Raw genomic sequence first — 6621 nt, 5'->3', positions numbered from 1 at the left:
CTTTTATAAGAGTTTTCATAACGTGTAACTTAATAATGTAAGAAAATGTGGAGGCACAGAGAGAGGGATGGAAAATGAGATAAGAGCTCTTAGATTCTGGATAACAGTTATGGAGCATTATTATTTGATTATTGTATTGTGATGCTTAGACATCGCTTTATTTCATGCTAGCAAATTTGAAGGTTTGAATTAATTCCATAATGGTATTAATAGGATGTAACACTCAAAGAAGTCAAGTAACTTAACCAATGTTATTTAGTCATTCATTCGGAGAGATGTGTATAGATGTTGACTATGGGCTGAATGACTTAAATTTGTTTTCTGCTGTAACTGAATTCCACAGAATAATTTAAAAGAAAGAAGCTTTATTTACCTCATAGTTCTAAATACTGGGAAGTTTGAAATAGGCAAGTGCATCTGGTAGAGTTTTTCTCTTTGATGGAATATCTGTACAGTCCCAAGGCAGCATCATATAGTCAGAGGTACTGAGCATCTTAGCTCAGTCTTTCTTCCTCTTTCTAAAAACCCACAGTTTCCTCAAATTAGGGCTCTACTCTTAAGATCTCATTTAATCTAAATTATCTCCCAAAGGTCCCACCCACAAATTCCATGGTGAAGTTTCTGACTTCTTAGTACCTCCCAAGAGACATTAAACATCAACACAAATTTTTATAGGGCTATTCAACTCTGACAATGAACTAAGCAACACATGACTTTTGTCCTCATGAAGATCTACTTCTTTAATCAGAGGAAACAGGTATTATATGGCTAAATACACCTGAGAGGTATGGCAAATGGTAACAAACAGTATGAAAGAAAAGAGGCTCTGCCAGAGATTAAAGAAGACAGTACACTTCAGAATCTAAAACCTTATAACAAGCAGGTTAAAATTATAATCAAATTATAATTAAAACTTTAATATTCTAGTGCAAAAAAGAAGAGGCTGATTAAATGGAGGGAGGCCAATGAAGAATTTCTGAGGAAATGGCATTCGAGTTGAGATAAAAATGAAATATATGTTAGCCAAGTGAATTGTAGGAGTAATTGTAGGAGAAGCAAGAACATGAGAACAACCTTGAAGAATTGATGCATTTATCTTGTATATACATTTTTTTCCAATTTTGGGGGGGGAAGGGAAATAACAAAATGCTGAGGGTGACCCATTGTAACAATGAGATGTACAGGATGTACAAGAAAATAAACTTTACAACTTTATGTGGGGAGTGGGAGAGGGGAGAGAGGAGTTGGGGAGGTGGGGAGGAAAGGGATGGTAGGGAAATATAAAGGAGGGTGTAACAATGCTTGATAGGAAATGGACTCATTACCGTGTTCATGTAACTGTAACCCCTCAGTACAGTATCTTTACAATAAAATATATTAATTAAATGGAATATAAAAAACATATCCCTGGGAAAATGTACCTGTTTTCCAATCTCTTTGATACTCTCTCATCATAATTCCGGCTAAAATGATCACACAATAACCCTGCCACTACCTGAATGTTGAGCTGCTTTGACAGTCAGATATATGCAAATTCTTAGAACATGGACAAAATGTAGACACAGAAATTCTCAAGAGAATCTTTGTTATCCGCTGGCATTTCATCACCACAGTCTTTACTATTTGCATTTTGATCGACATTCTGGTCTTCTGAGTTCGAACTGGTCCCCCAGTAATCTGTGCTTAAAGTATTCTAAACTTCTGTAGCTTACATCTCTAATCTCTTCCAAATCCCCTCCCCCCCCCCCCACAAGTTAGTTCCAAAGACTTAAAAACAAGCAACACTAATGACCCATTTTCCTTTAGTGTGGTCACTATGAACACATTGGAGATGTTCACATGATATAAACAATGATTTCTCAAGTTGCAATCTACAGTCCTTGGAGTTATAAACTCTGGGCTAATAGTGAGACAGAACATTTAGCTTGTGTCAGGGTTGACTCATAGTGACAGCCAAGAAGGAGAAGACAGGAAAGGGGAGGGGTCTTGAATAAGATTAACCTCCAGGAACATCCCCCTGGTAACATAACTTATCAAACTATGCTCTAAGTAATACCACAAGCCAGAGACCCAGCTTTCAACAGTCAGCTTGACATTGCTTCTATAGTAGGAGAGAGATAACCTAGGAAAATATGGAAAATGGTCACCTTGATCATGGGACAATATCTTGTGCCCTTATCTATATCATGTGATAGCCCTCTGCTCTAGGTTTATGAGGTAGCTGCCCCAACTGTTTGTATACAATGGTATGTACGTCTGATGCCTATGTACTTTTCTTCCTTGAGTTACATGTAGACACAATGAACATTAAGTTAGTAGTCATCATTCTTTATAAAATCAGTACTTAGTAAACAACTTCTAAGTAATAAGTGTATGAATCAATTAGGTCCAGATTATTTTTAATTAGAAAAGGCAGTTAGTGAAGTGGATGCTTAGGTCTAGTTGGTGTCAGATTGTATTTTTCTAACCTAACATCTTTTATTTTCTGATAACTCCTCTTGGAAGACTGAAATTTATCCTTGAAGTTGCATGGTAAACTAATGAATCCACCCTGGAAATCAGTATTGAATTTTCTCAAAAGAGTAAAAACTGAACTACTACATATTTCAGTGATACAATTTTAACTGGAGGAAACAGGCCATAGAAATGTGCTTTGAATTCAAAGCCAGTCTGGGCAGGAACGTCCATGAGACTCTTATTTTCAATTAACTACCAGAAAACTGGAAGTGGCTCTGTTGCTCAAGTGGTAGAGTGCTAGCCTTGAGCTGAAGAGCTGAGGGACAGCAGGCAGGCCCATAGTTCAAGCCTCACTACTGACAAAAAAAGAAAGAAATAAAGAAATGTGCTTTTAAATGACCTCCTGGTAGTTATATGACTATGTAAAAAATTCAAAAGCAGAACCAAGGCCTTCTATCATAATTTGACATTATTTTCTCTGAGTCAGTTTCTTCCTTCACCAATATTTGTGAAAGTTTCACCATGTATGTAATAGTTGCAAGGCTTCATAAGGAAAGAAAACAACAAAAAGCAGGAACTCCTGAAGAGAATCTAGTCACAGCTCTGCTTTGAAGGCCTTGTAGAATTCTGCTGTAGATCCATCTGGTCCTGGATTTTTCTTATGTGGGAGATCTCTTATTACTGTTTCTATTTCAATGCTTGATATGAGTCTGCTAAGTTGGTTTAATTCATCTTGGTTTAGTTTCAGCATGTTGATACTTGCTAGGAAAAGGTCCATTTCTGCCAAGTTCTCAAACTTATTAGCATAAAGGTTTGAGAAGTATTCCCTTATAATGTTCTGAATCTTGGTTGTTTCTGTGGTGAGAATCTAGTCACAGAGAATGTCCTTTGCAACAGGCTTGAAAGCCTTCTCCTTACCTCTGTTTCTTTCCCATACTGTGATCCGCATTGCAATAATTGTGAATATTAGACTTCAGATAACATGAAACCATGAACTTGAGACTCATTTTAATTCATCATTAGCACACTCAAGCCAGAATTATCTCCCAATATATGAAACTCTGATACCCTCAGCCCCAAGCCATGTGGCATAACCATGTAGGATGTTTTCATTTCTTTCTTCTTACTGGGTTGAAGCTTTCATAGACCAAACTAAGCATTCACAGTTTATCATTTAAGAGTCTGCTTTGGTAGTCAGATTATCTGAGCTTTTATGATTTTATTCCATTTCTCTCCCTCTCTACATTGCATTCATTTACAACATCACACTTAAATGTCACCTCTTTCAAGCAAATTTTCCTTGGAATGGAGACCATGCTTATCTCAGTACAACTTCTGTCTATCATATGATTCAGGATATATTGTTAGTTATCTTTTTGAATATTTACTAGAATATCTGCATGATAGAGAAGTCTTCAAAGCAAGACCTCTGCTTTTTTTGCATGTTTGGTAGATTGTTTGGTTTAAAGATCTGGATAAAATTATCTAGATCTATTATAGATCCAAAGGAATATATGTTCCACTAGTAATTAGAAGAGAATGCACTTAATCTAGCTGTGAGGACATGATAGATTCTCAGATACAGGAATTGGGGCATTTGAATTTTGTTGGAAGAATTGCTTGAAAGAATATGTCCATCAGCATCATTCTACCCACAAAATGTAATATGTCCCCTTATACCAACTCTTAAGAGACATTTGAATAATTGAAACTAAAAAAAAAAGAATTGATGCATTTAAAAAAATTAAGGAAGCCTTTTGTGGCCAAAGGCTGAAGTGAGAAGATGAGCTAAAGACCATGAAAGACATGAAGTAAGAGCCAGAAATGAGGCCAGATCAGAAAGATAGATCTATTTTATCCTAAGGCCCACCTATACTTTCTCTTTGAACATCTTTTTTTTTTTGACCAAAGCATTTGTGCTGAAAATCCGTCATTATTTCAGAGGCCCACGTAAAAGATGAAGCTACATTCTCCAAAGAATGGAGTGAATAAAATTTTGAGTTAAAAGCAAAGGATTGGCAGTGCCTCCTTGATATATTCTATCCATCACTGAAGAGATGGCACCAGTCCACAGATAGTACCAAACTTCATCCTGTCTATACAAGAGTTTGGCTAAGAAAAGAAAAATGTACTCATTACCTTACTTATGTAACTGTAATCCCTCTGTACATCACCTTGACAATAAAATAAAATTAAATAACAAAAGAGGAAACCTGAACTAATTGAAGAAAAGTTGTGGGCTGACCTGCCAGCAGGACTTACTTCCAAGAGATCTTGGTTTATGTTATTGGAATTGAGTGGCAGAGGTGAATTAGAAAACCATGGTGGGGAATGAACATGAGAGAGATTTAGAACACATTTTTGATCCAGTTCTATTTCCTTTCATATCTTGAACCTTGAACTGGTTCTACTTCTCTGAGCTTCAGATTTAGCATTTAGAAATAGGTCGAAGGTATCTAGAGATGATGAGAAGGGATGTGAAGGGGAAACAAAGGAGGAGGCAACAATGCTTGATAAGAAATGTACTCATTACCTTGCCCATTTAATTGTAACCCCTCTGTATGGTATTTTCACAATAAAATATATATAAAAACACCAGAATCTAGAAGAATCTTAAACAATGGAGGATACCAAGGAAACAAGGCAGACACATACCTAGAGAATGACAGCAGCACCTCATATTGTGAGGGCATGTTGGGATATAAAGAGACAGTGATGAGGATTACTGAGTGAGTTTGATTCCAGAGGCCTCATGCCAATGTGATAGCCATGGTACACTTTGAATTATATATGGAGGTTCTGTAAACAGATGAACAGGTCATTCTAGACCATAGGAAGACAACACATGGGCATACATACTTATCTAATATATTTTTATTTTGAAAAGGGAAGTACACATTGCAAAGGAAACACCCAACTCTGTGATTTTTTTTTTCCAGTTATGGGGCTTCAACTCTAGGCCTGGGCACTGTTTCTCAGCTCTTTAACTCAAGGTGAGTACTCTACGACTTGAGCCACAGCACCACTTCTGGTTTTCTAGTGGTTTATTGGAGATGAGTCTCATGGACTTCCTGCCTCAGCTAGCTTGAATGGCAATCCTCAGATCTCAGCCTCCTGAGTAGCTAGGATTACAAGTGTGAGCCACTGGTGCCTGGCATCTGTGATTCTTAAAGCCATATAATTTTGGCAACAGTTATTAATACTGTAGAAAGCAGGACTTATATCTAGATGCTTTTTCTGTATCATTGGCCTCTAACAGGATGCTGGCAAGCTAGTAGGCCTTAATAATTATTGAGGCAATGACTTTAGCTGGAGGTAGGTCTTGCCATTATTTTTCATTTGCACTTGCAGTTTCTGAAACTCTGAGGGCCACAAAAATGTTGACTTTGACACAGGAGCTCACATGCCTGCCATCTCTGTAAATCAGTCAGTCTCACTGAAGCACTACTTAGCATTCTGCTGATGGCTGGCCCTGTGCAGTGGAAACAAATAGATTTGTCCCCCACCTCAGTAAGCACGGCTAGACAACTAGGATTTGAGCAGCTCAGGGTCCTAATGTCTTTTGCTACATCTGGCTCTCAGAGGGAGACAGTTTATGCCAAATCTTCTCTTCTCTCTCCAGGGCTAATAAATGGTTCTGCATTTTCATATTTTATGCATGACAGGGTCCTGAACACCAGATGACCCAACAAACACACAGGTTCTAGTATAATTGCTTTTGCTTCCTTTATAAAACCATCTTTAGATTTGATATTATGTCAAAAATTCACTGAATGTCAGATGAGTGAGAGAGAGAGGGATTAGCATCTCACTCGAAAGAATTATCCTAAAATTTCTAGCTAATTCTATTTCTCTGAGATTTTACTTCTTAGTCAGCTAGGCTGCAAAGTCTGGATGATGAAGTAGAAGGCCATTTACAATGAGGATTTTTAAGGATCTTAAGATGAAAAAGGAGAAACGACTGAGGAACTTTCTGTGTCATTCATCAGTTTTGAATTTTAGCCTCCCCTTCGCCCCTTTCTTGGCCTGGTCAGAACTCTGGGCAATTGAAGTCAGTGGAATCGTGTAGGAGAATTCTTTACTTTGAGGCACTGTATCCTCTCAGCTAACAGAACGTTAAGGACCTTTCATGTCTTTCAAAGTAATATGCCTCATTCTTCTAAG

This window comes from Dipodomys spectabilis, unplaced genomic scaffold, assembly GCF_019054845.1.
Source record: "Dipodomys spectabilis isolate Male_0828 unplaced genomic scaffold, ASM1905484v1 ptg000783l, whole genome shotgun sequence".
In the NCBI taxonomy this organism is placed as follows: Eukaryota; Metazoa; Chordata; class Mammalia; order Rodentia; family Heteromyidae; genus Dipodomys; species Dipodomys spectabilis.
Note: the sequence above shows the minus strand (reverse complement) of the source record.